At 46.9% G+C, this 21,312-nt stretch overlaps 1 long non-coding RNA gene across 1 annotated transcript; it reads right to left on the reverse strand.

Annotated features, from left to right (window-relative positions):
* Positions 1-241: 241 nt before the first annotated feature.
* Positions 242-1,541, reverse strand: LOC132889819 (uncharacterized). Its single transcript, XR_009655102.1, has 4 exons — positions 1,462-1,541; positions 1,204-1,374; positions 603-669; positions 242-444 (listed from the first exon to the last, which is right to left on the reverse strand). It is a non-coding gene; the product is annotated as an uncharacterized LOC132889819 (long non-coding RNA).
* Positions 1,542-21,312: the final 19,771 nt, after the last annotated feature.

Genomic DNA, 21,312 nt, shown 5'->3' on the forward strand with positions numbered 1-21,312 from the left:
TGACTTACACTTTGTGGTCTACACTGATGCAAGTGAGACTGGATTGGGGGCTGTTCTAACCCAGAAGACTACACCTGACTCGGAACAAGTAATTGCTTATGCGAGCAGAACTTTGAGCAAAGCAGAGAAAAACTACTCAGTGACAGAAAAAGAGTGCTTGGCAGTACTTTGGGCACTTGAGAGATGGCAATATTATCTTGAGCCAAAGATCTTCACAATTGTCACTGACCATGCTGCTCTGCAATGGGTCCTTTCATCCACCAAGACCTCTAGTCAGCTGCTGTGGTGGGCGCTCAGACTGCAGAAGTTTGACTTCATTGTTGAATACAGGAAGGGAAAACTCAATGTGGTCCCTGATGCCCTGTCCCGTGTTCCACCTTCTGCGGGTTGTCTAGCCACAGTGCAAACTGAGCCTGACTGTTTCCTATTGTCTGCCGATGTTCTCTGGGAAGAGCAGCACAAAGATCCAACAATTACAACAGTCTTCATGGCATTGGCGGAAGGAGATGAGCAGCATTTGGATAAATTCACTGTCTCTGAGGACAAGGTATACCGGAAAATCTACACAAAAGATGATAAAATACATCATTGTGTATACATACCTGAGTCACTCATAGATACCTTGTTCCAAGCATACCATGCCAGCCCTCTGAGTGGTCACCTAGGGATCTATAAAACATACAAAAGATTGTATGATGTTGCCTATTGGCCAGGTATGTGGTCAGACCTAAAAAACGTGTTGCCAGCTGCCTGACCTGTCAAACAGTTAAGTCTGACAATAGAAAGCCCTCTGGCAAGCTTCAGCAGATTGAAGTGAAGCGAGCAAATGAGATGCTAGGTGTGGACATCATGGGGCTTTTTCCTTGCAGCACTGAGAGGAATGAGTATCTGCTGGTGTTTGTGGACTATTACACCCGGTGGGTGGAACTCTTCCCAATCCGATCAGCCACAGCACAGATTATAGCAAAGCTTTTCCGTAAAGAAATGCTTACTAGATGGGGAGTACCGGATTTCCTGTTGTCAGACAGAGGATCCCAGTTTGTTTCTGTACTATTTCAGGAATTGTGTCAGAAGTGGGCAGTCACACCTAAGCTCACCACTGCTTATCAACCACAGACGAACATGACCGAAAGAGTGAATAGGAACCTTAAGGCAATGATTTCATCTTTTATAGCTGAGAATCATAAAAAGTGGGACAATTACCTTCCGGAGTTCCGCTTTGCCCTTAATTCCTCGGTCCATGAGACCACTGGCCTCACTCCGGCAGAACTACAGCTCAGAAGAAAACTGCAGAGTCCGATGGATAAAGTACTGTCTGGCACAGATTTGTCCCCAGATGACTCTTGTTATGATGTTGTAAATCACCTCAAAGACCTACAACAGAAAATCAAGAAAAGCAGTCAGAAAGCAAAACAAAGACAAATCAGAAATTACAATAAACACAGGAGAGAAGTTACTTACAAACCGAAGGATCGAGTCTGGGTTCGAAACCACCCTCAATCTTCTGCAGCACATCACTTTTCTGCCAAGTTGGCTCCAAGATGGAAGGGACCATACAGAATTGTCCGGCAGCTAGGCCCTGTGAATTTCCAGGTGGTGCAGGAGGACACTGGAGAGGACCTCTGCACAGTTCATGTGCACAACCTTAAGCCATGCTTCCCAACGGCAGCAGAGGTGGATGCTCATGAGAGGAAGGGTCTTTGGAAAATCTTTGAGGAATCATCGGATGAAGAAGACTTCCCTGGGTTCGCAGAATGAACCACAACCTTTGGTCATTCTTCCACGGGGGTGAGAATGTGACGATCCGTCTCCTTCCCCCTCTCTCTTGTGCTGAGTTGCGCTCAGTGTCAGAGCCTAATTAAGCACAGCTGACGTGCAATTGACACTCAGCGGAACTCATGTTTTTTAAACAGCAGTCCTCACTCACTAGCGGGCAGAGCAGACACAGACACGCATACACACACACACACACACACACACACACACATTCACAGATTACGGCATTACATTGAGCGAGTGAACCAAAAGTAAACCCTGGGAACATAAAACCCACAACTTGCACCTGGAATCCCGCTGTCGCCTACGGCTTACTGCCGCGATCGAATGCTGCTGGCCTGTGCAACCTCTTCCTTGACGAGTGGATCTATTGTCACCAGACCTGGATGGATCCAGAATCAAAGAGTCTGAAGAGTTGTGAGTTAAGAAAACTAGCTGAGCCCATTTATTTGTTCATCTGCGCTGATTTCTGTTCCTCCAAACATCAACAATAACTAAACCCTGCCATTGATTCATCCGATTCAACACATACAAGTCCATAAGCATACAATATACAAACACACAACACACTACACACCCTACACTACTGCCTTCTTTTTTTTGTTTTTGAACTGAACTGAATTGACTTTTGCTTCCGATGGAACCTTTCGTTCTGGAGTTTTGAGTTGTGTGCATTGTGCTTCGTTTAGAGAAAATAATTTTATGTTGAATGCTTCTTTATTGGATACTTTTGTTATTTGTTATTGGATAACTTTGTTACTTTTTGAATGAAACTAACTGAACATAAGGAACTGCGTTTGAATTTTCTCCTTCACAAGATCACGACACTGATTTTTTTCTGACGGTGTTTGGTTAAATATTATTTCATTAATTTAAACTTGCAGTTCCAAAACCAAACACCGTTACAACAGGAGCGATGTGATGAGACGCTGACCAGACACAGGGCACCAGGATGGATCAGGCAGGTCTGAGGAGCAGAAGAGGTCAGCATCGCGATCTCAGGATTGATATGTAACTGTCAGAAATGGTGATCTGAGGTGAAGTGAGGACCCAAGAGCAGACTCAAGACAGGCAGTGTACAAAAAGAAACTTCTTTAATGAAGTACAGGGCAGAGGTACAATAGGGCTCAGGCAAAAATCGGTGGTCAAAGAATGGGCCAAGATGTTGTTTTTTTTTCTCTCCGTGCTTCCACGGAAGGCGGTCGCATTTTCTGCTCTCCCTCTCCCTCCTTTTGTTCCCTGCTTGTGCTTCTGTGTCTTGTCTCGTCTGCTGTACTTTTTGAAGAGACTCTCCCTGCATTTCTTTCTAAACTAAAAAAAGCATGGAATTGATAAACTGGTCTCCTAACGAAATTGACACAGTTTTCTCGACGAGAAGCCTGGGTTCAGGGGAACCCGTCTGTCCTGCCGGACCATTTGCGGCTGGTTACACGATGGACGCATGGGAGCGGTGGCGGGTCGTATGCCTGGCGATTCTTTCTGTGGAGGACATTGAAGATATCTACCTATTCGGAACCATGATTACAGGACTTTTGCTGATTGGATTAGGCATTGCCCTGGTATATCGAGGAAGTCAGACAACAGTGACAGGTGTTCAAAGCCCCACAAAGCTGCCCGATATGATTGGAGTGGTGGGCAAGGCTGTTGGCACTCGGACTGTGGACATTCAGAACTTTAACCACAAAATGGTTGTTATATCGGAGCAGCTTTCAGCTTTGCATGGAATACATTTTTTGGAGATCAATTTGAATTTGAATAGAATGGATGGAATGGACAGATATGGACGAGCGGTGTGGACGTGCAAAAACTGCATCTGGAAAGACCAAACAATTTATATCTTATCGACATTCAGCTCCCTGAGACAGCACCGGCCTCGGTTCAGGCCATTGCTGAGGAAACATTTCCCCCTGAAGGTCACTGCTGGGAGACACTCTTGCATTCATCGCATTCCTTCTCTAACTTTCCGCGGTCGCCATTTTTACCCCCAGTGGGACAAGCGGGTGCGTGCCCAGCACCTTCATGGCTGCAGGAGTGGATGGCTGCTTGCTTGTGCTGGATTACCTCCTCCCCTACCCCCCCTTACCCCTACCCCTGATTCCCCCCCTCAAGTCCCGTGTTTAAAGTGTACTTGTGTTGTTGTGTGCTTATGTGCAAAGGTTTTTTAAATGTTCCCACACTGTACTCCTGACAGGAGCATAGTGGGGGGGTCTTTTTTTTCCTTATCTCTCCTCCTGTTGTGTTTCCTTTTTATCTTCATCCCTGTCTTCCTGTCCTGTCTACCCTATGTCAATTGTATGTTGTATATGTATGGACAGGTTGACGGCTAATTTCGCTGGTACATGTGACTAGTGACAATAAAGGGCATCATCATCATCATCATCATCATGTCAAAACACAGAAGAGCGGGCAGGCATGGTAGGGACAAAAACAGGACAGAAAAATCTTCACAAAAACTGAAGAAAACAGGGACAAGGGAAACCCAGGCAGAGGGAGCAAAAAACTCAATCCAAAGGAACAGGCAGGTAAAACAGGAGCAAAAACTGGACAGAAAACTACACAAAAAAACATGGAATGATACAGGCAGGGGGAATTGAGAAGTCACAATACCAAAGGGCTGTAGCGAGGCGAGGAAAGCCTGCAAGAAACAGTCTGGCAACTGGAATAGCTCCAAACAGCTCTTAAGAAGGCCCTGGCTGATGGGAGAGGAGTGGTAGCAGGTGTGGGAGTGCTGCTTCAGGGAAGATGGCCTCCAGCAGGGCAGGACTGAATTCTTGTCCCGGATCTGGCCTGGAGCCGGCGTGGAATTCCCACAAACTCAGGCATGGATGGACTGGATGGGACTGTGACAGTACCCCCCAAACAGGCACCTCCAGGCACCTTAGGATGTGCCTCAGGGTGTTTTTGGTGGAAGTCCATGATGAGGGTGGGATCCATGATGAACCTGGCAGGAACCCAACTCCTCTCCTCAGGACCATACCCCTCCCAATCAACCAGGTACTGGAGTCCTCTGCCTCGGCATCATACCTTCAGCAATCTCCTGACCATGAAGACCTCACCACCATCTATGAACCTGAGAGGAGGAGGGTGTTTGGAGGGTGGGGATAGGGAACTGGAGACAAGGGGTTTGCCTTGGGAGACATGGAAATTTGGGTGAATACGGTGCATGGTTACGGGCAGAGACAGTCTTACAGAACAGGGATTAATTACCTTGGAGATGGGGAAGGGCCCTATGAGCCTGGGAGCCAATTTGCGGGAGACTGTCTTGAGGGGCAGGTGGCAAGTGGAGAGCATCACCCACTGCCCCACCCAATAGATGGGAGCTGCCGAGCGGTGTTTGTCGGGTTGCTATTTAAACATCTTGACAGAATGTAGGAGCTTTTTCCTGGTCAATGCCCACATTCTCCTGCAGTGGTGCACAAACACCTGGGCAGAGGGCACGGCGACTTCTTCTTCTTGGATGGGGAAGAGTGGTGGCTGGTAACCCAGAGAGTACTGGATGGGGGAAAGACCTGTAGCAGAGGTGGGTAAGGAGTTGTGAGTGTACTCTCTCCAAGGAAGGGTCTTGCTCCAGGAGACTGCATCCTTGGACACCATGCACCTGAGAGCCACTTCCAGCTCCTCTTTGGCCCGTTCCGTCTGTCCATAGGTCTGAGAGTGGAAACCTGAAGACAGACTGCGACCTGCCTGACATGGATGCGATGTTCATCAAGCGAGTGGGAAAAAATCAGTATATCATCCAGATAAACAAAAACAAAAAGGTTGAGGTAGTTCCTCAGGACATCTTTAATGAGGGCCTGGAAAACTGCGGGAGCTTTACTCAGGCTGAACGGGACCACGAGATATTCGTAGTGGCCTGTGGGGGTGTTGAACGCTGTCTTCCATACGTCCCCTTCCCTGATCCTCATGAGGTGGTAAGCATTGTGCAGGTCTAGCTTGGTGAAAATCTGGGCTTTTCAGTGCAATGTGACAGATGAACCCAACAGGGTCAATGGCATACCACCAGATGACATGCAGAAGAGCCACTCTAATGGCCAATGGATGGCATCACTCAGCAAGTCAGTTGTCATTGTGGGGCAACTTCCATACCAATCAGTTCTGTGGCACTTTTGTGCAGCACTTAGCATCAGGTTTGGAGGTCAAGAGAGACAACACAACGGGGGCACAACATCGTTTGTCTTACCTTACTGTGCAAGGCACTTCATTAGGAAAGGAGAATAGTATGCAAGAGCTCACGAGGCCAGACATTCCATGGTGGCTCAGCCAGGCCGTTTGTGCCGCTGCTGCGGGCGACTCTGTCACTCTGGTGTAGGCCTCGTGGCCCAACTGCATTTCTGCACATCCAAATGAAGCAGTCATCATCACTTGCAATGGGCAGCCAGCACCAACGACAATGTTTATAATTTTAACGAGAGGAATCGAGAAATATGAAATAGATTTTACTGTATATTTGCACAAGTTCTTTGCAAACAATGCTTAAAATTAACTTAATTGACTGCAGAAAGTCTCATGGTGGCTCTGGTTAAAGGAATTATGGGACATTAAATAAGATGAATCTCAGGTATGTTCCAACACTATCCAAGCATGACCTCTACAGAAGTTTGCTTTCAAATGCAAACTATGAGATGCAAACTTTCTGGTCTTTCTGGTGTTTCTAGTCTTCATTTAAATGGCTAAGCTTAGTCATTAGAATGGAATGTTCTCCTGCTGTTTTAAAGACATACTACTATTTTAAACACAAGAGTTTTAAAGTGTAAACAGTTTTTAACCCACGGTGTAGGACTATACAGTGTACTTTGCTCTTGAATTTGTCTATGATATTGTGCTCTGTGTGTGTGTGTGTGTGTGTGTGTGTGTGTGTGTGTGCGCGCGTGCGCGCGCACGCGTTTCGCTGGCAGAACGCCGTCAGGCTGCAATCCTGCATGCTACACTAACACAGAAAAAATGTCAGAGCTACACCCGTCATAACTGCTGGCAAAAACGCAGAAAGAGCATATTGTGTTGATATAAACGCTAAAAATGTGCTTGGTCTCAACACTAAAATCAGGGATTAGAACTGCGCAAATAAGTGGCAAGATTCTCCGCCTAGGATGGTGCATCCATGATACAACGCCCTGTTTGGCAAACAATCAGAATGCATGGATAAACTTCGGGCAATTCAATCGCAAACTTTCTATCATGGAATGGCAGCAATTCCAAGAAAAAGAGAGTCTTTTTAGAAAAACACTGGATGTCAAATTAAATAATGACAAACAAACAATAGGATTTACTGGAAGTAACCCACGTCACTGGACTAAACTTATAACTATCTTAAGTGGAGTATACTACAGAAATGGAGCCTTTACACCAACGCACAGAGATGGGAGACTGCTAGGATTACCGTTGCTAAAATATACCACAAGAATTCTACAGAAATTCCCCATCTGCAATGCACTACCACTGAGGCCTAACCCAGAGACACTCACCAAATGGATAGACCAACAGCTGCGCTTTGTATGAGGAACCATCCAACCTGCACTCAGCAGAGAGTTCCATTCCCGACGCTCAAGGGAGCCCAGAGTGGTAAGTGAACAAGAACTAGTGCACCTCTGGCAAAACCAAAGAGGCAAGGCCATAAATATCATTCTGAATGACAGTAGATATCCAGAACAGCCCCCCACAACAACTGATGTGACCAAGGTCTACGAATATTTCACCAAAAAATGCCAGCCGAAACAGATGCACCAGCCAGCAAACTGTCCTCCATGGCACGGCGACCTTGACCCAGAAAACCCACATAGCCTCCCCACCCCATCTGATTTCACTGTGGAGGAGATCTCCAAAGTCCTCTCAAGCCTCCCAAACAACAAGGCATGTGGCACGGACGGCGTCTCATATGAGGTGCTTAAAGCAACCAAAAAGTTCTCAACAGTGATGCTCACGCAGATCTTTAATGTCTGTTTAAACAATCGCAAAGTACCCGACTCCTGGAAGGGTGCCATCATCTATAGGATACCCAAAAAGAACAACATCCCAGACGACCCATCCACCTGGAGGGACATATCCCTTCTCCCCACCATATACAAGATTTTCATGAAGTGCATCCTAAACAGAATCTTACCGTGACTGGTGGAATCCGGAACGCTGTCAACAAAACAAAAAGCATACATCCAAAGGCAGGGAATGGATGAGCATGTCTTTTGCTTAAAGACGGCCATCGACAACTTTAAACATCAGTCATCCCACTTTTACGCAGTGTTCCTTGAATTTCGAGATGCATTTGGCTCCCTGCCCCACTGCGTAATGCTCCACTTCTTGGTGGAAATAAAGTTACCGGATCAGTATATACAAATAGTCAAGGACGTGTATGACAACTCCTTTCTGCAGGTCATATGCAGACATCAGCTGACAAAACCAGTCAAGCTTGAGGTTGGTATTAAAACCAGGTGTCCATGGAGTGCCGTAAACTTTATAGTGGCCTTAAACCAATGGCTGAAATGGCTATGCCCCCTCGCCCCACCTGGCATTACATCCCTGAATCCAGTCCAGGCCTTTGCAGATGATGTCCTCATAACATCGAGGGAAGAAAATGTCATTACAAACATGCTCTCAAGAACAGAACGTTTCCTGCAATGGTCTGGGCTTGAGGTTAAGGCCAGCAAATGCGCAATGTTCTATGAATGATGCAGTGGTGGCAACAGGTGGTATAGGGCAAAGCACGACCATCCTCCCTCATTTACCATAGCTGGAAATGACATCCGAGTCATTAACAGATAACATGATTGTAACATTTTTAACGGTTTTAACATGAAGTCAGTTTTGTTGATGTTATAAACTCTTCATTGATGGAAACTTGAGTGCAAAACTGTTCATGACAACTACAGTCCTAAAGTTAGCAAGTCAACTGTAGTCCTCAGCCATAAAAGCATTACTGTAAGAGTCCAGAGCGTCCTCCAGGTGTGACTTTCTACTGTCCATATAGGGCCGTCCTCCACAGGAGCAATGTGATGAGATGCTGACCAGACACAGGGCACCAGGATGGATCAGGCAGGTCTGAGGAGCAGAAGAGGTCAGCATCGCGATCTCAGGATTGACATGTAACTGTCAGAAATGGCGATCTGAGGTGAAGTGAGGACCCAAGAGCAGACTCAAGACAGGCAGTGTACAAAAAGAAACTTCTTTAATGAAGTACAGGGCAGAGGTACAATAGGGCTCAGGCAAAAATCGGTGGTCAAAGAATGGGCCAAGATGTTTTTTTTTCTCTCCTTGCTTCCATGGAAGGCGGTCGCATTTTCTGCTCTCCCTCTCCCTCCTTTTGTTCCCTGCTTGTGCTTCTGTGTCTTGTCTCGTCTGCTGTACTTTTTGAAGAGACTCTCCCTGCATTACTTTCTAAACTAAAAATGGAATTGATAAACTGGTCTCCTAACGAAATTGACACAGTTTTCTTGACAAGAAGCCTGGGTTCAGGGGAACCCGTCTGTCCTGCCGGACCGTTTGCGGCTGGTTACACGATGGATGCGTGGGAGCGGTGGCGGGTCGTGTGCCTGGCGATTCTTTCTGTGGAGGACATAGAAGATATCTACCTATTCGGAACCATGATTACAGGACTTTTGCTGATTGGATTAGGCATTGCCCTGGTATATTGAGGAAGTCAGACAACAGTGACAGGTGTTCAAAGCCCCACAAAGCTGCCCGATATGATTGGAGTGGTGGGCAAAGCTGTTGGCACTCGGACTGTGGACATTCAGAACTTTAACCTCAAAATGGTTGTTATATCGGAGCAGCTTTCAGCTTTGCATGGAATACGTTTTTCGGAGATCAATTTGAATTCGAATAGAATGGATGGAATGGACAGATATGGACGAGCGGTGTGGACATGCAAAGACTGCATATGGAAAGACCAAACAATTTATATCTTATCGACATTCGGCTCCCTGAGACAGCACCGGCCTTGGTTCAGGCCATTGCTGAGGCAACATTTCCCCCTGAAGGTCACTGCTGGGAGACACTCTTGCATTCATCACATTCCTTCTCTAACTTCCCGTGGTCGCCATTTTTACCCCCAGTGGGACAAGCGGGTGCGTGACCAGCACCTTCATGGCTGCAGGAGCGGACGGCTGCTTGCTTGCGCTGGATTACCTCCTCCCCTACCCCCTACCCCCCCTTACCCCTACCCCTGATTCCCCCCCCTCAAGTCCCATGTTTAAAGTGTACTTGTGTTGTTGTGTGCTTATGTGCAAAGGTTTTTTAAATGTTCCCACACTGTACTCCTGACAGGAGCATAGTGGGGGGGGGTCTTTTTTTTCCTTATCTCTCCTCCTGTTGTGTTTCCTTTTTATCTTCATCCCTGTCTTCCTGTCCTGTCAACCCTATGTCAATTGTATGTTGTATATGTATGGACAGGTTGACGGCTAATTTCGCTGGTACATGTGACTAGTGACAATAAAGGGCATCATCATCATCATCATCATGTCAAAACACAGAAGAGCAGGCAGGCATGGTAGGGACAAAAACAGGACAGAAAAATCTTCACAAAAACTAAAGAAAACAGGGACAAGGGAAACCCAGGCAGAGGGAGCAAAAAACTCAATCCAAAGGAACAGGCAGGTAAAACAGGAGAAAAAACTGGACAGAAAACTACACAAAAAAACACGGAATGATACAGGCAGGGGGAATTGAGAAGTCACAATACCAAAGGGCTGTAGCGAGGCGAGAAAAGTCTGCAAGAGACAGTCTGGCAACTGGAATAGCTCCAAACAGCTCTTAAGAAGGCCCTGGCTGATGGGAGAGGAGTGGTAGCAGGTGTGGGAGTGCTGCTTCATGGAAGATGGCCTCCAGCAGGGCAGGACTGAATTCCTGTCCCGGATCCGGCCTGGAGCCGGCGTGGAAGTCCCACAAACTCAGGCATGGATGGACTGGACGGGACTGTGACAGTACCCCCCCAAACAGGCACCTCCAGGCACCTTAGGACATGCCTCAGGGTGTTTTTGGTGGAAGTCCATGACAAGGGTGGGATCCATGATGAACCTGGCAGGAACCCAACTCCTCTCCTCAGGACCATACCCCTCCCAATCAACCAGGTACTGGAGTCCTCTGCCTCGGCATCATACCTTCAGCAATCTCCTGACCATGAAGACCTCACCACCATCTATGAACCTGAGAGGAGGAGGGTGTTTGGAGGGTGGGGATAGGGAACTGGAGACAAGGGGTTTGCCTTGGGAGACATGGAAATTTGGGTGAATACGGCGCATGGTTACGGGCAGAGACAGTCTTTCAGAACAGGGATTAATTACCTTGGAGACGGGGAAGGGCCCTATGAGCCTGGGAGCCAATTTGTGGGAGACCGTCTTGAGGGGCAGGTGGCGAGTGGAGAGCATCACCCACTGCCCCACCCGATAGATGGGAGCTGCCGAGCGGTGTTTGTCAGCTTGCTCTTTAAACATTTTGACAGAATGTAGGAGCTTTTTCCTGGTCAATGCCCACATTCTTCTGCAGTGGTGCACAAACACCTGGGCAGAGGGCACGGCGACTTTTTCTTCTTGGATGGGGAAGAGTGGTGGCTGGTAACCCAGAGAGTACTGGAAGGGGGAAAGACCTGTAGCAGAGGTGGGTAAGGAGTTGTGAGTGTACTCTCTCCAAGGAAGGGTCTTGCTCCAGGAGACTGCATCCTTGGACACCATGCACCTGAGAGCCACTTCCAGCTCCTGGTTGGCCCGTTCCGTCTGTCCATTGGTCTGAGGATGGAAACCTGAAGACAGACTGCGACCTGCCTGACATGGATGCGGTGTTCATCAAGGGAGTGGGAAAAAATCAATATATCGTCCAGATAAACAAAAACAAAAAGGTTGAGGTAGTCCCTCAGGACATCTTTAACGAGGGCCTGGAAAACCGCGGGAGCATTACTCAGGCCGAACGGGACCACGAGATATTCATAGTGGCCTGCGGGGGTGTTGAAAGCTGTCTTCCATTCGTCCCCTTCCCTGATCCTCATGTCGTGGAAAGCATTGTGCAGGTCTAGCTTGGTGAAAATCTGGGCTTTTCAGTGCAATGTGACAGATGAACCCAACAGGGTCAATGGCATACCACCAGATGACATGCAGAAGAGCCACTCTAATGGCCAATGGATGGCATCACTCAGCAAGTCAGTTGTCATTGTGGGGCAACTTCCATACCAATCAGTTCTGTGGCACTTTTGTGCAGCACTTAGCATCAGGTTTGGAGGTCAAGAGAGACAACACAACGGGGGCACAACATCATTTGTCTTACCTTACTGTGCAAGGCACTTCATTAGGAAAGGAGAATAGTATGCAAGAGCTCACGAGGCCAGACATTCCATGGTGGCTCAGCCAGGCCGTTTGTGCCGCTGCTGCGGGCGACTCTGTCACTCTGGTGTAGGCCTCGTGGCCCAACTGCATTTCTGCACATCCAAATGAAGCAGTCATCATCACTTGCAATGGGCAGCCAGCGCCAACGACAATGTTTATAACTTTAACGAGAGGAATCCAGAAATATGAAATAGATTTTACTGTATATTTGCACAAGTTCTTTGTAAACAATGCTTAAAATAGACTCATTATGACTGCAGAAAGTCTCATGTTGGCTCTGGTTAAAGGAATTATGGGACACTAAATATGATGAATCTCAGGTATGTTCCAACACTATCCAAGCATGACCTCTACAGAAGTTTGCTTTCAAATGCAAACTATGAGATGCAAACTTTCTGGTCTTTCTGGTGTTTCTAGTCTTCATTTAAATGGCTAAGCTTAGTAATTAGAATGGAATGTTCTCCTGCTGTTTTAAAGACATACTACTATTTTAAACACAAGAGTTTTAAAGTGTAAACAGTTTTTAACCCAAGGTGTAGGACTATATAGTGTACTTTGCTCTTGAATTTGTCTATGATATTGTGCTCTGTGTGTGTGTGTGTGTGTGTGTGTGTGTGTGTGTGTGTGTGTGTGTGCGTGCGCATGCGTTTCGCTGGCAGAACGCCGTCAGGCCGCACTCCTGCATGCCACACTAACACAGAAAAAATGTAAGCTCTACACCCGTCATAACTGCCGGTGAAAACGCAGAAAGAGCATATTGTGTTGCTATAACATAAACGCTAAAAATGTGCTTGGTCTCAACACTAAAATCAGGGATTAGAATTGCGCGAATAAGTGGCAAGATTCTCCGCCTAGGATGGCGCATCCACGATCCAACGCCCTGTTTGGCAAACAATCAGAATGCATGGATAAACTTCGGGCAATTCAATCGCAAACTTTCTATCACGGAATGGCAGCAATTCCAAGAGAAAGAGAGTCTTTTTAGAAAAACACTGGACGTCAAATTAATTAACGACAAACAAACAATAGGATTTACTGGAAGTAACCCACGTCACTGGACTAAACTTATAACTATCTTAAGTGGAGTATACTACAGAAATGGAGCCTTTACACCAACGCACAGAGATGGGAGACTGCTAGGATTACCATTGCTAAAATATACTGCAAGAATTCTACAGAAATTCCCCATCTGCAATGCACTACCACCGAGGCCTAACCCAGAGACACTCACCAAATGGATAGACCAACAGCTGCACTTTGTACGAGGAACGATCCAACCTGCACTCAGCAGAGAGTTCCATTCCCGTCGCTCGAGTGAGCCCAGAGTGGTAAGTGAACAAGAACTAGTGCACCTCTGGCAAAACCAAAGAGGCAAGGCCATAAATATCATTCTGAATGACAGTAGATATCCAGAACAGCCCCCCACAACAACTGATGTGACCAAGGTCTACGAATATTACACCAAAAAATGCCAGCCGAAACAGACGCACCAGCCGGCAAGCTGTCCTCCATGGCATGGTGACCTTGACCCAGAAAACCCACATAGCCTCCCCACCACATCTGATTTCACTGTGGAGGAGATCTCCAAAGTCCTCTCAAGCCTCCCAAACAACAAGGCATGTGGCGCGGACGGCGTCTCATATGAGGTGCTTAAAGCAACCAAAAAGTTCTCAACAGTGATACTCACGCAGATCTTTAATGTCTGTTTAAACAATCGCAAAGTTCCCGACTCCTGGAAGGGTGCCATCATCTATAGGATACCCAAAAAGAACAAGATCCCAGACGACCCATCCACCTGGAGGGACATATCCCTTCTCCCCACCATATACAAGATTTTCATGAAGTGCATCCTAAACAGAATCTTACCATGGCTGGTGGAATCCGGAACGCTGTCAACAAAACAAAAAGCATACATCCAAAGGCGGGGAATGGATGAGCATGTCTTTTGCTTAAAGACGGCCATCGACAACTTTAAACATCAGTCATCCCACTTTTACGCAGTGTTCCTTGAATTTCGAGACACATTTGGCTCCCTGCCCCACTGCGTAATGCTCCAGTCCTTGGTGGAAATAAAGTTACCGGATCAGTATATACAAATAGTCAAGGACATGTATGACAACTCCTTTCTGCAGATCATATGCAGACATCAGCTGACAAAACCAGTCAAGCTTGAGGTTGGGATTAAAACCAGGTGTCCATGGAGTGCCGTAAACTTTATAGTGGCCTTAAACCAATGGCTGAAATGGCTATGCACCCTTGCCCCACCTGGCATTACATCCCTGAATCCAGTCCAGGCCTTTGCAGATGATGTCCTCATAACATCGAGGGAAGAAAATGTCATTACAAACATGCTCTCAAGAACAGAATGTTTCCTGCAATGGTCTGGGCTTGAGGTTAAGGCCAGCAAATGCACAGTGTTCTATGAATGATGCAGTGGTGGCAACAGGTGGTATAGGGCAAAGCACGACCATCCTCCCTCATTTACCATAGCTGGGAATGACATCCGAGTCATTAACAGATAACATGATTGTAACATTTTTAACAGTTTTAACATGAAGTCAGTTTTGTTGATGTTATAAACTCTTCATTGATGGAAACTTGAGTGCAAAACTGTTCATGACAACTACAGTCCTAAAGTTAGCAAGTCAACTGTAGTCCTCAGCCATAAAAGCATTACTGTAAGAGTCCAGAGCGTCCTCCAGGTGTGACTTTCTACTGTCCATATAGGGCCGTCCTCCACAGGAGCAATGTGATGAGATGCTGACCAGACACAGGGCACCAGGATGGATCAGGCAGGTCTGAGGAGCAGAAGAGGTCAGCATCGCGATCTCAGGATTGACATGTAACTGTCAGAAATGGCGATCTGAGGTGAAGTGAGGACCCAAGAGCAGACTCAAGACAGGCAGTGTACAAAAAGAAACTTCTTTAATGAAGTACAGGGCAGAGGTACAATAGGGCTCAGGCAAAAATCGGTGGTCAAAGAATGGGCCAAGATGTTTTTTTTCTCTCCTTGCTTCCATGGAAGGCGGTCGCATTTTCTGCTCTCCCTCTCCCTCCTTTTTTTTCCCTGCTTGTGCTTCTGTGTCTTGTCTCGTCTGCTGTACTTTTTGAAGAGACTCTCCCTGCATTACTTTCTAAACTAAAAAAAGCATGGAATTGATAACCTGGTCTCCTAACGAAATTGACACAGTTTTCTCGACGAGAAGCCTGGGTTCAGGGGAACCCATCTGTCCTGCCGGACCGTTTGCGGCTGGTTACACGATGGACGCGTGGGAGCGGTGGTGGGTCGTGTGCCTGGCGATTCTTTCTGTGGAGGACATTGAAGATATCTACCTATTCGGAACCATGATTACAGGACTTTTGCTGATTGGATTAAGCATTGCCCTGGTATATCGAGGAAGTCAGACAACAGTGACAGGTGTTCAAAGCCCCACAAAGCTGCCCGATATGATTGGAGTGGTGGGCAAAGCTGTTGGCACTCGGACTGTGGACATTCAGAACTTTAACCACAAAATGGTTGTTATATCAGAGCAGCTTTAGCTTTGCATGGAATACATTTTTCGGAGATCAATTTGAATTCGAATAGAATGGATGGAATGGACAGATATGGACGAGTGGTGTGGACATGCAAAGACTGCGTCTGGAAAGACCAAACAATTTATATCTTATCGACATTCGGCTCCCTGAGACAGCACCGGCCTTGGTTCAGGCCATTGCTGAGGCAACATTTCCCCCTGAAGGTCACTGCTGGGAGACACTCTTGCATTCATCGCATTCCTTCTCTAACTTTCCGTGGTCGCCATTTTTACCCCCAGTGGGACAAGCGGGTGCGTGACCAGCACCTTCATGGCTGCAGGAGCGGACGGCTGCTTGCTTGCGCTGGATTACCTCCTCCCCTACCCCCTACCCCCCCTTACCCCTACCCCTGATTCCCCCCCTCAAGTCCCATGTTTAAAGTGTACTTGTGTTGTTGTGTGCTTATGTGCAAAGGTTTTTTAAATGTTCCCACACTGTACTCCTGACAGGAGCATAGTGGGGGGGGGGGGTCTTTTTTTTCCTTATCTCTCCTCCTGTTGTGTTTCCTTTTTATCTTCATCCCTGTCTTCCTGTCCTGTCAACCCTATGTCAATTGTATGTTGTATATGTATGGACAGGTTGACGGCTAATTTCGCTGGTACATGTGACTAGTGACAATAAAGGGCATCATCATCATCATCATCATCATGTCAAAACACAGAAGAGCAGGCAGGCATGGTAGGGACAAAAACAGGACAGAAAAATCTTCACAAAAACTGAAGAAAACAGGGACAAGGGAAACCCAGGCAGAGGGAGCAAAAAACTCAATCCAAAGGAACAGGCAGGTAAAACAGGAGAAAAAACTGGACAGAAAACTACACAAAAAAACACGGAATGATACAGGCAGGGGGAATTGAGAAGTCACAATACCAAAGGGCTGTAGCGAGGCAAGAAAAGTCTGCAAGAGACAGTCTGGCAACTGGAATAGCTCCAAACAGCTCTTAAGAAGGCCCTGGCTGATGGGAAAGGAGTGGTAGCAGGTGTGGGAGTGCTGCTTCAGGGAAGATGGCCTCCAGTAGGGCAGGACTGAATTCCTGTCCCGGATCCGGCCTGGAGCCGGCGTGGAAGTCCCACAAACTCAGGCATGGATGGACTGGACGGGACTGTGACAGTACCCCCCCAAACAGGCACCTCCAGGCACCTTAGGACATGCCTCAGGGTGTTTTTGGTGGAAGTCCGTGACGAGGGTGGGATCCATGATGAACCTGGCAGGAACCCAACTCCTCTCCTCAGGACCATACGCCTCCCAATCAACCAGGTACTGGAGTCCTCTGCCTCGGCATCATACCTTCAGCAATCTCCTGACCATGAAGACCTCACCACCATCTATGAACCTGAGAGGAGGAGGGTGTTTGGAGGGTGGGGATAGGGAACTGGAGACAAGGGGTTTGCCTTGGGAGACATGGAAATTTGGGTGAATACGGCGCATGGTTACGGGCAGAGACAGTCTTACAGAACAGGGATTAATTACCTTGTAGACGGGGAAGGGCCATCTGAGCCTGGGAGCCAATTTGCAGGAGACCGTCTTGAGGAGCAGGTGGCGAGTGGAGAGCATCACCCACTGCCCCACCCGATAGATGGGAGCTGCCGAGCGGTGTTTGTCGGCTTGCTCTTTAAACATTTTGACAGAATGTAGGAGCTTTTTCCTCGTCAATGACCACATTCTCCTGCAGTGGTGCACAAACACCTGGGCAGAGGGCACGGTGACTTTTTCTTCTTGGATGGGGAAGAGTGGTGGCTGGTAACCCAGAGAGTACTGGAAGGGGGAAAGACCTGTAGCAGATGTGGGTAAGGAGTTGTGAGTGTACTCTCTCCAAGGAAGGGTCTTGCTCCAGGAGACTGCATCCTTGGACACCATTGCACCTGAGAGCCACTTCCAGCTCTTGGTTGGCCCGTTCTGTCTGTCCATTGGTCTGAGGATGGAAACCTGAAGACAGACTGCGACCTGCCTGACATGGATGCAGTGTTCATCAAGGGAGTGGGAAAAAATCAATATATCGTCCAGATAAACAAAAACAAAAAGGTTGAGGTAGTTCCTCAGGACATCTTTAACGAGGGCCTGGAAAACCACGGGAGCGTTACTCAGGCCGGGACCACGAGATATTCGTAGTGGCCTGCAGGGGTGTTGAAAGCTGTCTTCCATTCATCCCCTTCCCTGATCCTCATGAGGTGGTAAGCATTGTGCAGGTCTAGCTTGGTGAAAATCTGGGCTTTTCAGTGCAATGTGACAGATGAACCCAACAGTGTCAATGGCATACCACCAGATGACATGCAGAAGAGCCACTCTAATGGCCAATGGATGGCATCACTCAGCAAGTCAGTTGTCATTGTGGGGCAACTTCCATGCCAATCAGTTCTGTGGCACTTTTGTGCAGCACTTAGCATCAGGTTTGGAGGTCCAGAGAGACAACACAACGGGGGCACAACATCGTTTGTCTTACCTTACTGTGCAAGGCACTTCATTAGGAAAGGAGAATAGTATGCAAGAGCTCACGAGGCCAGACATTCCATTGGTGGCTCAGCCTGGCCGTTTGTGCCACTGCTGCGGGCGACTCTGTCACTCTGGTGCAGGCCTCGTGGCCCAACTGCATTTCTGCACATCCAAATGAAGCAGTCATCATCACTTGCAATGGGCAGCCAGTGCCAACGACAATGTTTATAACTTTAACGAGAGGAATCCAGAAATATGAAATAGATTTTACTGTATATTTGCACAAGTTCTTTGTAAACAATGCTTAAAATAGACTCATTATGACTGCAGAAAGTCTCATGTTCGGGGGCGTGTCTACGGGGGGCAGGGGTGGGCAGTGCCCACCCTGAGATAAGCCTTGCCCACCCTAATAAATTGGTTGCCCATCCTATAAAAAACGCCTGTGAATATCATCACAATATGCGCGATTTTGCATGGAGGTGGCGTCTTGTGTTCTCCTTTAAATCCATTTTGCACTCTACTGCTTTCTCATTGGCCATTTCGAAAGGGAAGGGGAGGGGGGGTGCCCTGCCCACCCTATATATAAAAAGCTGCATGCGTGCTTGCTCTACACACATGCGGTAGTAGCAAAGTCAGTGTGTACGGCAGTACTGTAGATTCTGAGTTAATAGTTAACAGTAATACATTGCTTACTTTCCCTTCTGATAGTCATGCATAGGTTTCTCATTAAAAAGCAGACACCCTCACCCCCCATGCCCAGCACTTCCTCCGATACTGATTACGTTTCTCAGCCCAGCACCTCTGCCCTCAATCAAAGTTGCCTCAACACCGTGCTAAGCGCTGCATCTTTGTCGGTGGATGCTAACATCGTACATGTCTCTGTTCCTGTTGACGCTAGCACCTCTGCTACAACAGATATTACCGATAAAGATGCATTGCTCTGCACAAACGTTACAGGCATACAGTCTTCCATTTCCCTTGATTTAAACATGGATAGCCCATCTCAGCCCATTCTAAAAATTGATCCAAAATGCCTTTTTGGCCAAACCTACCGGTCATTTAGTGCAGGCTGGTTTCAGTCACGGCCATGGTTGGAATATTCAGTCTTGCAAGATGCCAGCTTTTGCTTTGCCTGTCACAAATTTAGTTTAAATTCGGACAACATATTCACCAAACGTGGGTACACTAATTGGAAAAAGGCTCTGGAAAAAGACGGTGGCTTTAACAAGCACGCTTCCAGCCTTGTGCACATTAGGGCGATGTCCGCCTGGCAGGAGTGTCAACGCCGTGGAGAGACAGGAGAAAGTATCGTTCACCTTCTCGGTCAAACTCAGATTGAAAAGAACAGATACTATGTGAAAAGTGTAGGTGAAGTCATACAATTCCTCGCAGTAAATGAACTGGCTTTTCGGGGGCACACTCATGGGGCTGAGAATGAGGAAGGGCTTTTAATCCGGCTGTTCAAGTATACACTCCTCAAAGATCAAAAACTGAAGGATATCGCAAAATGCATCCCCGAAAATGCTAAATACACGTCTAACACCATCCAAAACGAGATAATTGAAACTCTGGCAAAAATGGTTCTAAAAGAAATCAAAAGGAAATATGATGAGGCTGACACCCCTGGCATGAGCATCAAGTGTGATGGCACCAGGGACCACTGTAACATTGAGAACCTGTCAATAATAATTCGATTTGTCCGGAATTCCATTCCAGAGGAACATTTAATTGGCTTAGTTGAATTGGACCAGCTTAATGCTGAATATATGTGCAATCAAATCCTTTCACATTTGTCTGATCTGGGTTACAGTGCAAATAATTTGGTCTCCCAATGCTATGATGGTGCTTCTGTTATGTCAGGAGTGAGGGGTGGTGTCCAGGCCTTGCTACAGAGCAAAGTTGGCAAAGACATCCCTTATGTCCACTGTTACAATCACCAACTACATCTGGCAGTGGTACATGCAATGCAGTCTGAGCCTCTAGCAAAGAAGTTCTTTGACTGGTCTGGTGCAATGAACACATTTTGTCACAGACATTATGTTGTACATAGATATGACACCCCCACACTGAAAAGACTCCTTGAAATCCAATGGACCAGTCATCATGATGTCACAAAATCAATTGTTGACAATGAGGATGCCATCAGGCAGCTTCTGTCTGAGGTAGCAGACGATAACACTGCTCCTTTTGACCTCTGTACAGAAGCGTGTGGTCTTCTGACCCAGCTGAACTGCCTGAACTTCTTTGACACTGGTAGATTTCTCCTTCGTGTGCTTGGTGCGCTGAAGCCAGCCAATTCAATTCTCCAGTCACAAACAGTAGATTTATGCACTGCAGGAGAGGTGGTGGCAGCCTCACTGAGTACACTGAAGGAGTTACGTTGCGACTCCTTCTGGGAGGAGCATTTCTCTCACTGTGGAAGCATTCCTAATCCACCTAAAAGGAGACGAACAGTTAACTCCCAGCTTGATGGTAGCATTATTTTGTCAAGTATAGGGTATGGTGACTCCAACAACCTAGCAAGTGCTCCTAATCAGGCATTTAAAAGGGCTATGTACAACATTCTTGACAGAGCTATTGTGGAAATGGAGACAAGCTTCTGTCAAAAAAATGTTGACTTAATGAAGGCGACATCATTCCTCCTGCCCAAATCTGTGTCTTTTCTTGACCCCTCTCTCCTACAGCCACTTCAAGTGCTTGCAGGCCAGGAACTTAATGATGTGGGCTTACAAAATGAAATTGCTGTGGCAAAAACACTGTTAGTCAATAATCTAAGCACAGATGCTAACCTCTCTGAAGTGTGCAAATGCATCCAGCAGTACAAGGAGGCCTTCCCCATGCTGCATAAACTGTATGTCACCGCACTCATCATTGGTGTGTCATCAGCTGCATGTGAAAGCTCTTTTTCTACTCTGACTCGCATTCTCACACCTCTCCAAAGAACAATGCTGCATTCAAGGAAGACACATTTAGTCATTCTGGCACATGAAAAACAAATAACAAAGAATTTGGATATGAATGAATTTGTTTTAGAATTTTCCAAATCTAACCGCAGACTAATACTGTAAATATTCCAGGTTATACACTAGAAACTGATCACTTATCTAACTAGACTGAGAGCAATTTTCCACTATTCTTGTTCTCTAGTAGGTATAGTTCTTTAATACACCTATATTGCAGCCTATAAGTTCTGTTTGTATTCATAAAAAAGGGAAAAAAATATTGATA

This window comes from Neoarius graeffei, chromosome 1 (assembly GCF_027579695.1).
Source record: "Neoarius graeffei isolate fNeoGra1 chromosome 1, fNeoGra1.pri, whole genome shotgun sequence".
Lineage (NCBI taxonomy): Eukaryota > Metazoa > Chordata > Actinopteri > Siluriformes > Ariidae > Neoarius > Neoarius graeffei.